Source organism: Lathyrus oleraceus, chromosome 7 (genome assembly GCF_024323335.1).
Source record: "Lathyrus oleraceus cultivar Zhongwan6 chromosome 7, CAAS_Psat_ZW6_1.0, whole genome shotgun sequence".
In the NCBI taxonomy this organism is placed as follows: Eukaryota; Viridiplantae; Streptophyta; class Magnoliopsida; order Fabales; family Fabaceae; genus Lathyrus; species Lathyrus oleraceus.
The window spans coordinates 243,646,285-243,656,211 of record NC_066585.1 but is presented as its reverse complement, the minus strand read 5'-3'; positions in this window follow the sequence as shown (position 1 = coordinate 243,656,211).

The window sequence follows — 9,927 nt, the reverse complement described above, 5'->3', positions numbered from 1 at the left end:
CCTCTGACTCTGTAGCAAAGAAACTCTCTAGTAGTGGTCCGCTCGAGATAAAGGCTGATTCAAGTGGTGTGCCATTTAAAAAGGAACGCGGCAAGGATCGTTATCATCCTTATGCTGCCACCATGATCACTCCTGTTGGTAATTCACCTGTACCACAACAACAATCACCCCCTCAACAGAAGGCACCGAAAGCTCAGAGCCAAGTCAAGAAGGGGAAGCTGGATCGTCAGTTTGATGAGCCACCCGTGACTTATACTCTTCTGTTCGAAAGGTTGAGGGATTTGGGGTTAGCTCGGCCGAGGATATTGATTCCCATAGCACAACAGCGGAGGCCTCCAAATTATGATGAGAATGCTAAGTGCGATTTCCATTCTGGGGCACCCGGACACAACATTGAGGGTTGTAGAGCTTTCAAACATGTCGTCCAAGACATGGTGGACTCTAAAGCTATCATCTTGGCACATATAATGAATGAGAAGGTCAGCCCTGTACCCAGGCAGGGTCCTGTAAAGATGAAGATGGTGAAAAAGGTCAAGAGAGGAATGGGGGTGACTGAGGAAGATCAGTTAAAGGTTCCGATGTCTGCGGTCCCAAAACCTCTAATGAAGGATGGAGCTTTCCCTAGTATTGATACGTGTTGTGCGGTCGTCGCCCCAGAAGGATGTGTACTGATGGGGAATATGACCCAGAGGATGAAGGAAGTGGAAATGGACAGTGAAAAACTTGAAACATTAAGCCGAGCAGTTGAAACCGTCAAGGTGGAGAATGCCGTTGTTGTTAAGAAAGAGAAGAAGCTGTCCATTTCTTCTTATAAACAAGCCTTGGAAGTAGTAAAGAACAAAGAGGCCCGAGGCTGAGGAAGGATCATTGATATTGTGGTAAAGGCAGACATGTTTGGGGTCGGCTATCAGCCAGATCAAGAGTCGTCTAGACCAAACAGAGGACGTCGTCCACCGTATACCTTCGTCAGTGCAGGAGTGTTGGATCCTGGTCATGCCCGTTCGGTGGGTGAAGATGTTGACAATGACCGCGAGCTCGAGTTGTGGATAAAGTCGTGCGTACCAGGCAACTGGAAGGCCTCCAAAGACATCACTGTTGCTCATCCGGAAGTGTAGTATTTCTGTGTTTTAATGTTGTTTGCATGAAAGCCATACGTTTTGCCCGAAACGTAATGGTCCATTGTAAGGGCCACCTCATGTGTTTCATTTTGCAACATTTTGCATCAGTAACAAATGGATGTTTTTGTGATTAAAAGCGGTATTCCCTGTTTTTTCATTTTTTTTGCAGTTAAAAAAAAATGGCAATGTTGTTTCGTTTTTCTTTTTGAACTTGTCTTGTTCCAACCACAAAAGTGACCATTCTTCTGATCTCATTGATAACAATTCGGTTACACCTCTGTATGACTTCGACAATCCGATCTATCATGCCAAAGAAGAAGGCGAAGAAGATTGTGATCTGCTGGAACTAGCCAGGTTGTTGAAACAAGAGGAGAAGGTAATTCAACCGCACGAGGAGTGATTCAAGATTGTTATTCCAAGCACCGCCGAGGTCGGAAAGTGAAAGTTGAGGCCGCTTCAGAGGAAAGTCGAGAACAGAATGGTAGCCCTGTTGAAAGAGCAGGTTGATATTTGTGCCTGATTGTATCAAGATACACCAAGATGGAATACCAATGGTGTGGGGCACAAGCTGCCATTAAGAGAAGACTGTTCTCCAGAGAAGCGGAAGCTGAGGCCGGGAAAGGATGAGAAAGAGAGAACGTGCATGGACCACCAAGATGTGAACAAAGCTAATCTGAAAAATGAATTCCCGGTACGTCACAATGAGGTATTGGTTGATTATAATGCTCAGTTTACCTTCATGGATGGCTTCTTGGCCAAGACCAGAGTGAATTGCTGCCAGATGATATGAGGTAAACCATGTTCATCACACAAGGGGCACCTCCTTGTTATGAGTTGATGTCATTCAGTCGCAAGAGGCCGGTGCCATGTACCGAAGGTCAGAGGTGACTTTGCTTCATGATATGAGTCATCGTGAAAGCGAATGCTATGTTGATGACATGATGGCAAAGTCCCAAGCAGAACAGGAGCATCCGGTAGACTGGGGCAAGTTGTTTGACCAGTTGAGATAACTCATGCTGCTGAGTCCGGATAAGTGCACTTGTGGAGTGTTGTCCGGTAAGCTGCCGAGGCTTATTATGAGCGGATAAGAGGAATCGAGGTTGATCCTGCTAAAAAAAAAAAAAAGAAGAGATCAAACGGTCAGGTAGGATGATGATTGCCAAAGGGCACTGGAAAAAAGGGAGATAAGTTGCAGGAACCTCCGATTCTGATGCCTCCCGTGGGAAGGAACAATTGTTAATCTATTACTTGACAGCCCTCGAGGGATCTATGAGGGGTAATGGGTCGGCATAACAAGTCTTGTCGAAAAGAGCACGCAATTTACCTAAGTAAAAAGTTTATCGACTGTGAAACAATACACTCACTGTTCGAAAAGATTTGATGTACTTTGGCATAGGCTGCTCGCCGACTGAGACAGTGTATGCTGATTCATACCACCTTGTGGATATCCAAAATGGATCTGATCAAGTAGGTGCTTGAGAAGTCGGCATGGACCGGACGGGTTGCGAGAGGGCAAATGGTGTCGACTGAATACGATATTCAGTATATCTCCCAGAAAGCAATCAAGAGGAGGGTATTGTATGGTTATTTCGCCCAACAACCCATTGATGATTCTCAACCAAGGAAGTTTGAAGTCCCTGATGAGGATATCTCGAGGTACTCAAGTCGAAAGATTGAGAGTGACCGATCCCGGAGGAGGGGCCTGACCCTGAATCCGAACGGGTTCTGATGTCTGATGGGGAGAGTTTAAATTGAGTGAGCCAGTGCTTCCCCGGTAACATTTGAACGCACCAACGATGGTGGCTGAGTACGAAGTTAGTATCCTGAGTGTCGTACTTCGGTACGTGCATCTACTGGGGCAACGCCTTCCTTATTCAGTATGGGATGGAAGTGATATTGCCTGCTGGAGGCCAGATCTCATTGTGGAAAGTCCGGATGGATGAGAAGAGGGCGAGTGGATAAGCACCCGGTATGACTCGTTGAGCCCAATTAAGAAAAAGGACTGGCAGTTGCTTGTCATGGGGCAATTGCACCCGGTGAATGAAGCGTGTTGCTGACCAAGAAGTGTGACCTCGCGCGTACCACATGAGAAAGCTGGTGTTGAAAAGGATCCTTCCTCCTCAAGACGATCGTGGGGCAAATGGATACACAGTTATGAGTGTCCGTTCGTGGTCAAAAAGGTCTCCTCTGACAGAGCCTTGTTATTGATGACCACGGATGATGACGGTTTTCCATCCCTTGTGAATGCGGAAGCAGTTAGAAAATACTTCGTGAAAGAGACCCGCTGGACAAAAAGAATAAAAGAGTCCAGGCAAAAAAGGGCATCCCGGCGAACCAAGAAAAAAAAGAGAAAAGGTTCGGGCAAAAATTAGGGATAAAGGAGAAAAAACTGTACACCCGGCAAGTTGAAAACCCCACAAGGGCGACTTGGGCAAAAAAGGGTATCCCGGTGGACTGAAACCCGAAAGGGCGGTCCAGGCAAAAGAGGGATTGAAACGAACAACTGCGTCTAGCATGATCGTTTGTGCTTTGGATGACTTGGATAATCTCCGACAGAAATCGATCGGAAGCGTCTTGTTCAGAAGGCCGAAAGTGCGGAAAGTCTTGAGGACATATGAGGTGTAACCGAGTTGGAACCCGATGAGATCACGGTTTCACATTGCCATTAGGATAGATTTTTTCCTTTTGTGCGCAATCACCTCTTTCCAGGGTTTGCCTCCTGTGGTTTGCTCAATTCTGAGCCATTTTTTGTTTCAGTCAATAAAGTGTGTGTTCAGTCAAATAAATTTTGTTTTTGTGTCATTACCGCTTTGATCACGAAAACATCTGTTTATTTTGATAAAGAATATTTGCATTTCGAAACATAGAGGTCCCTTCCGATGCATGCTTATGAGATTGAAATCTGGAAATTTTATTCGGAAGTTTGGGTGACCTAGGTGTTGAAGTGTTGGCACGCCAGGGGCACGCTTTTATCTAACAATCTCTTGTGCAGGTACTGTTAGATATCTTCATTCGCTGGCATGTAGTGGTATGAAACCTTTTGACAAAAGAGATCCCTGCAGAGCCCGACCAGGGGCAATGGATAGACAAATGGTGAAGGGACGGTGAAGGATTACGACGACGATCCTGGAAAGTTAATCAAGAAGACTCTTCAAAGTCTGAGGACTGGAAAGTTTGTATGAATCCCAGGAATTCGATCCTCGTGTGATGGATCAGAGAGTCCAGGCGAATCTGGGAGTTCTCAAAAGTGGAAAGTCGACACGGTAGGTGGATGGTGAAGGCCGCTGTTCGACGATTCGACAGGTGTTCCGTGTCAAATAAGCCGTATCTCCTCAGTGGGTGTGAGAGTGTTATCCCCAGCATGGTCGTGAGCACTCATCCTCAGCAGGGTTGTGGATGTCTCTCCCCAGCACAGAGTCTGGTATATTTGCTTTCTCACCAGAGTTGTGCTCCTCCCTAGCAGAGTTGGTGTGTTATCCCCAACCGAGCGGATTTCCCTAGCAGATCTCCCGAGTAGAGGTTTGTGTTGATAATTTTCCTCAGCAGTTCCCCGAGTGGAGCGGGTTTCAAAGAAATATATCTCCAGCAGTTATCCTACCTGTGGATTGGGTGAGTTTTCCGTAGTGGAAGGATATATGCATCCCCAGCTGAGTCTATCCTACCTGTGGATTGGATGAGCTTCACCAGCGGAGTAGTATTTATTTCCCAAAGCAGAGTTGATCCTACTTGTGGATTGGTTGGCTCTCCCCAGTGAAGTCGCCTGATTATCCCTAGCAAGTCGTCTTGTTACTCCCAAGCAAGGTTTGTCTTTCCCCAGCAGGGTGGAAATTGACGTGGTGATAGGATCCTCAGCACAGTTTCCGGAGTTTCCCGGTGTTGTCTCTGGAGGAGACGTGTGTATGCATTCATCATGTAGATAAACATAACATATTGCATTATTAGTGCATAGCATTTCCATGACCATGGGGCATTGTGTAAAACAAAAAAAAACTCATGCATCAACATTGTAAACATGTCCATTAACCCTAGGCCGTGGTGATCATCCGAGATTGGGTTATCAGAGAAAGTTTAGTATCGCGCCATTGGATCGACTTCAAAGTTGGGTTCCCGACAAGTGACTCCTTAGTGGAGTGGGTATCCCCAGCAGTGTTACTCCCCAAAGTTGGCAGCATCTTGCAAGCTTGGGTCAGTTCCCTTAGCAAAAGTGGGTGTGTCTGATCTCTCCATGTAGAGTCTACCCCTTAAGCAGAAAGTGTCTACCATTTCCTTCTGCGCTCCCCACTGAGTTATACCCTCGTGGATGACGGTTGTTTCCGTTCCCTCCCTAACGGGATGGGTTTTCCCTATTGAGTTCTTTCCTCATTAGGATGAGTCCTGATTCAGTCTGCCTTTTTGGATCGATCCTAAATTGGCTTCCTGTTGGCTGTCTCTTGTGCTTCCCTGGGGCATAAATGAATAGTTGCTCACTAACCGACACTCATTCATCTTATCCTCAGCGGAAATTGTTGGCTTCTACCTACAAACCGGTAGTTATAAGTCCTATCTTTGTGGTTTTCTACCTACTACTGGTAGTTGTAAAATCCCACTTTCATCCCCTAGCAGAGTTAACCCTTTGTGCTCATCCTATCGATGACTGGTTACTTTTTCTGTGGTTTTCTACCTACTAACCGGTAGATGTAACCCCCTCTTTGCAGTTATCAGTACCCAGTTTGCGGTATTGATATTCTTTTCCCCTCTGGATACTTGCCTTGATCAAGCAGTATTGTCCCCATTAGGTCTTCCCCTTTCTTTTGGGTATTTGCTCCGAGTTAGCAACTTTATCCTCTTTTGATTGGTCATCTTTTGCATACCTAGTCCTGGTACCCTGATGCCTTTCTTTTCGGTCGATTATTCATTTAACAACCTTCAACCCGGTTATGGATAATCTGCCATGCGAGTATATTATCTACGTTTTGACGGCTATAGATAATATATCTCATGCACTCGTTGGTCAGTCTTTTGATTGTTTTCTCCAGCTGAGTAAGATTCGTATTCCTTGTGGAATCGAATATCCATCCTTTAACAAGTTTGCTTTCGCTCTCTTCAGGATGATGTCGGTCGTTTATCCATTTAACAACCTACAACCCGGTTAGGGATAATCTGCCATGCGAGGTTATTATCTACGTTTTGACGGTTATAGATAATATGTCTCATGCGCTCTTGGGTCGAAGTCGTCCTCCCCAGTCGAGTAAGATTCGTATTCCTTGTGGAATCGAATGTCTGTCCTTTAACAAGACTGCTTTTCTAGCCCTCTTCAGGATGTTGAGTGTTTTGGAACACAAACCAATTCACGTTTGGTCGGTCACCCGTTTCTTACCTACAACCCGGTATCCTTGGTGTTCCTTCCTGTTTGCTCACTATCGTGACCTTGATCCCCAGTGAGATCCCCTGCAAGTGTTTAGCCTTGTCCTGACATGTAAATATCGGTATCCTGTCAGCATCCGCGTGTCTGGTCTTCTTTGGTGTCGGTAAACACCACCTTTCGGTGCTTTCCCAGTCAGGCGTAAGTGTCTGGTCTTCTTTGATGTCAGTAAACATCATCTTTCGATGTTCGTAACGTCGTCCTTCTTCCCTAGTGAAGAATCCTCCTCTCCGTTGGTGTCGATAAACGTCGAGTTTTTCCTAGTCGTCCTATGACGTCTAGTTGTACCTTTCCCCAAGTGGATTTACCTCTCCGTTGGTTTCGATAAACGTCGAGTTTTTCTCATTCGTCCGTTGACGTTTGATTGTATCCCTTTTTCCCAGTCATTCATTAATGTCTGGTTGATTCCCAACCAGAATCCCCGGTAGACGTCCTATTCGGTTTCTGAGTGTGGTGCCTCTCCCTCGTGAAGTGGCTTTCTCCTTCTCCGTTGGTGTCGATAAACGTCGAGCTTCTCCCTTTCGTCCGTTGGCGTCTGGTTGAGTTTTCTCCTTCTCCGTTGGTGTCGATAAACGTCGAGCTTCTCCCTTTCGTCCGTTGGCGTCTGGTTGAGTTTTCTCCTTCTCCGTTGGTGTCGATAAACGTCGAGCTTCTCCCTTTCGTCCGTTGGCGTCTGGTTGAGTTTTCTCCTTCTCCGTTGGTGTCGATAAACGTCGAGCTTCTCCCGTTCGTCCGTTGGCGTCTGGTCGAGTTTCCTCCTTCTCCGTTGGTGTCGATAAACGTCGAGCTTCTCCCTTTCGTCCGATGACGTCTGGTCGAGTCTTCCCATTCATCCGATGATGTTTGGCTACCTCTCCGTTGGTCTTGGTAAACGTCGAGTTTTTCCTGGTCGTCCCAGCTGATTTACCTCTCCGTTGGTCTTGGTAAACGTTGAGTTTTTCCTAGTTGTCCGTTGGCAGCTAGTTGAGATGATTTCTGATCCCATTCATCGTGTGTCGATGTCTGGATGTGCTTGTACCTCTGAGAAAAAAAACAACCAAAAAAAAATTCCCAGCAGTGTGCAAATTTCTACGGTTCTTGGTATTCAATCCCTGTTTACCCTGAAAGTCTGACAGTCGTTGCTCTCATCCGTTCGGGTTCCCAGTTGATTGAATAGGGGCAGATGTAGCACCTCAAATTTGCATCCTACCTCTTGTACATTCATTTCATATTAGGTCATTAACATAACATAGGCCACTGCATAACATTGCATTGTCCATTTGCCCAAGTGCAAGTTCAACTGACAAAATTAGGTCAAACTGGTCAGGAGAATCAGTCAATCAAGCAAGCAAGTGCCATTTTCATTGGGACAAATCCCTAGGGTTGATTTATCAAGTTCATATGATCTAAGGATCATTTTGAAGTGGTTTGGCCAAAGATTGGATGATCAAAGCTCAACAGTCAAGCTGAATTTCTTCAGAAACCCTAGAAAGTCAATTGTGGTCAACTGTGCCTGATTTTATGGATTGGAAGGTGTGAGATGGTTTGAAAGGCCTCATTCATGTCCATATAAGTCTCATTTGACATACCAAAGACCAAGGTTGAAGATTTGGAGGTCAGACAAAAAGTTTCCAAAAATAGCAGGTGACCTGTAATTTCAACTGCCCAAAATGGAAAGTTTTTCTCCCCAAAATTACTTCATCATACAAGCTTCAAATGGAATTTTGTCCAACATGAAAGTTGAAGATCTTGATCTCACCATTCCAAAAAGTCCAAGAACTTGAAATTCCCATGTGTGGTTGGCAAGATATGGTCCATTCATTTTCAGAAAATGCCTATATTCAAAGTGGCCTAACTTTCACATGGAATGGCCAAATTGGTTGATTTTTCTTTGAGAAAACCACATTTCATATGATCTTTCATAGTGCATAATCACATTTCATCAAAAACTCTCATAGCAAAATGGCATTTTCCAAGTGAATTCATTTGCATTTTTAGCATGACATAGTGATTTTGAGAAATACATGGCCTATGCACATGGGACCAGTTGCAACATCTCACAAATAGCATTTAGAACTTGCTTGAACCAAATTTGGACTGATACATTGACTGGTTTGGAAAAGGGCATTTTGGCCAAAATCATGAAAAATGCACATTACACTAATCACTCCAATTTGCTTAATTAAGATTAACAAGTGGATTAACCTGAGGTATAAAGGTTCTAATCATAACAGAATGCTTAATCACATCTCATATTCTCAGATCCAAACAGAAAAAATCACAATTCTCTCATTTTTTCTTCAAACTTTCTCGAACACTTTTCATCAATTCTCCATGAATTCTTCATCAATTTCGATGATTCTTGTTTGATTCACACCCTACCAAAGCTTGTGTACAACTGTTTTCATCAAAATCGTGGCAAGGCATTGAATAATTGGACTGTTGAAAGCAAGCTCAATCATGGCAAATTGAAGAATCTTGGACCTGGTGCTGTTTTGAGCTGAGCTAATCACTTCAATCAACTGCCATAGCCTTGTACTGGATCTGTTTCACTGAATTGGAGCCAAACACACACGATTTTCACACTGCCATCATCACAAGGTGCATTTTCGAATTCCTTCATTGATTAAATCATGACATGGCTTTTGTAGATCTTTCAACGTAGGATAGCATGCTGCTTGTAGTTTTGATTTTGGTTGATTATCAAGAGAGAAATCTCGATTGGAAGTTTGGATGCAAAATCTTTTTTCGTTCGATCCGTTCAGCGCAGTAGGAATTAGGAAATTTCATTTGTATATTGTTAATGTACGAGCTTAGACGGTTCTATCCATGTATCATTTGTCAATTTTGGTTGAATTTTGTTCATGTGTGATTTCTGGAGATTTGAATGATGAAGAACAGTGAAGAACATGAAATTTCTGGACAAATACGTGTGTTTGATCTTACCGAGCCATGCCTTCCATTTGAATCTTGTTTACCGCGCGTTCTGGCCAGTAGCATTGCGCCAACACATTAATGAGAACGGCACCGTTTTGAGCTTCGCGTGGAATATTACAAAAATGCCATCAGCTTTATTTTAATTCATTTTCACATTTAAATAAATATTTCATTTCACAATAAACTTCCAAAAATCAAAACTAATTCAATTTTTGTCCAAATTACATGGGAATTTTTGCATCCATCTCCAAATTGTGTCTAGTTTTTTTTAGGTATGATAATGGAAGTTGTGCCTGGTGAATTTTTGACTTTGCCTATTGATCTTGTTCATGTATGCATTTTGTGTATGTTTCACCATATTGATCATGAAATGATGATGCATTATCCAAAATGAATGAAATTTCACATGCTTGTTCTTGACTCTTTCCTGGTGATTTTGGTATATAGTTTACTAGTTTTGAGTTCCTGTTTTGAAAGATATGATGTGTGCAA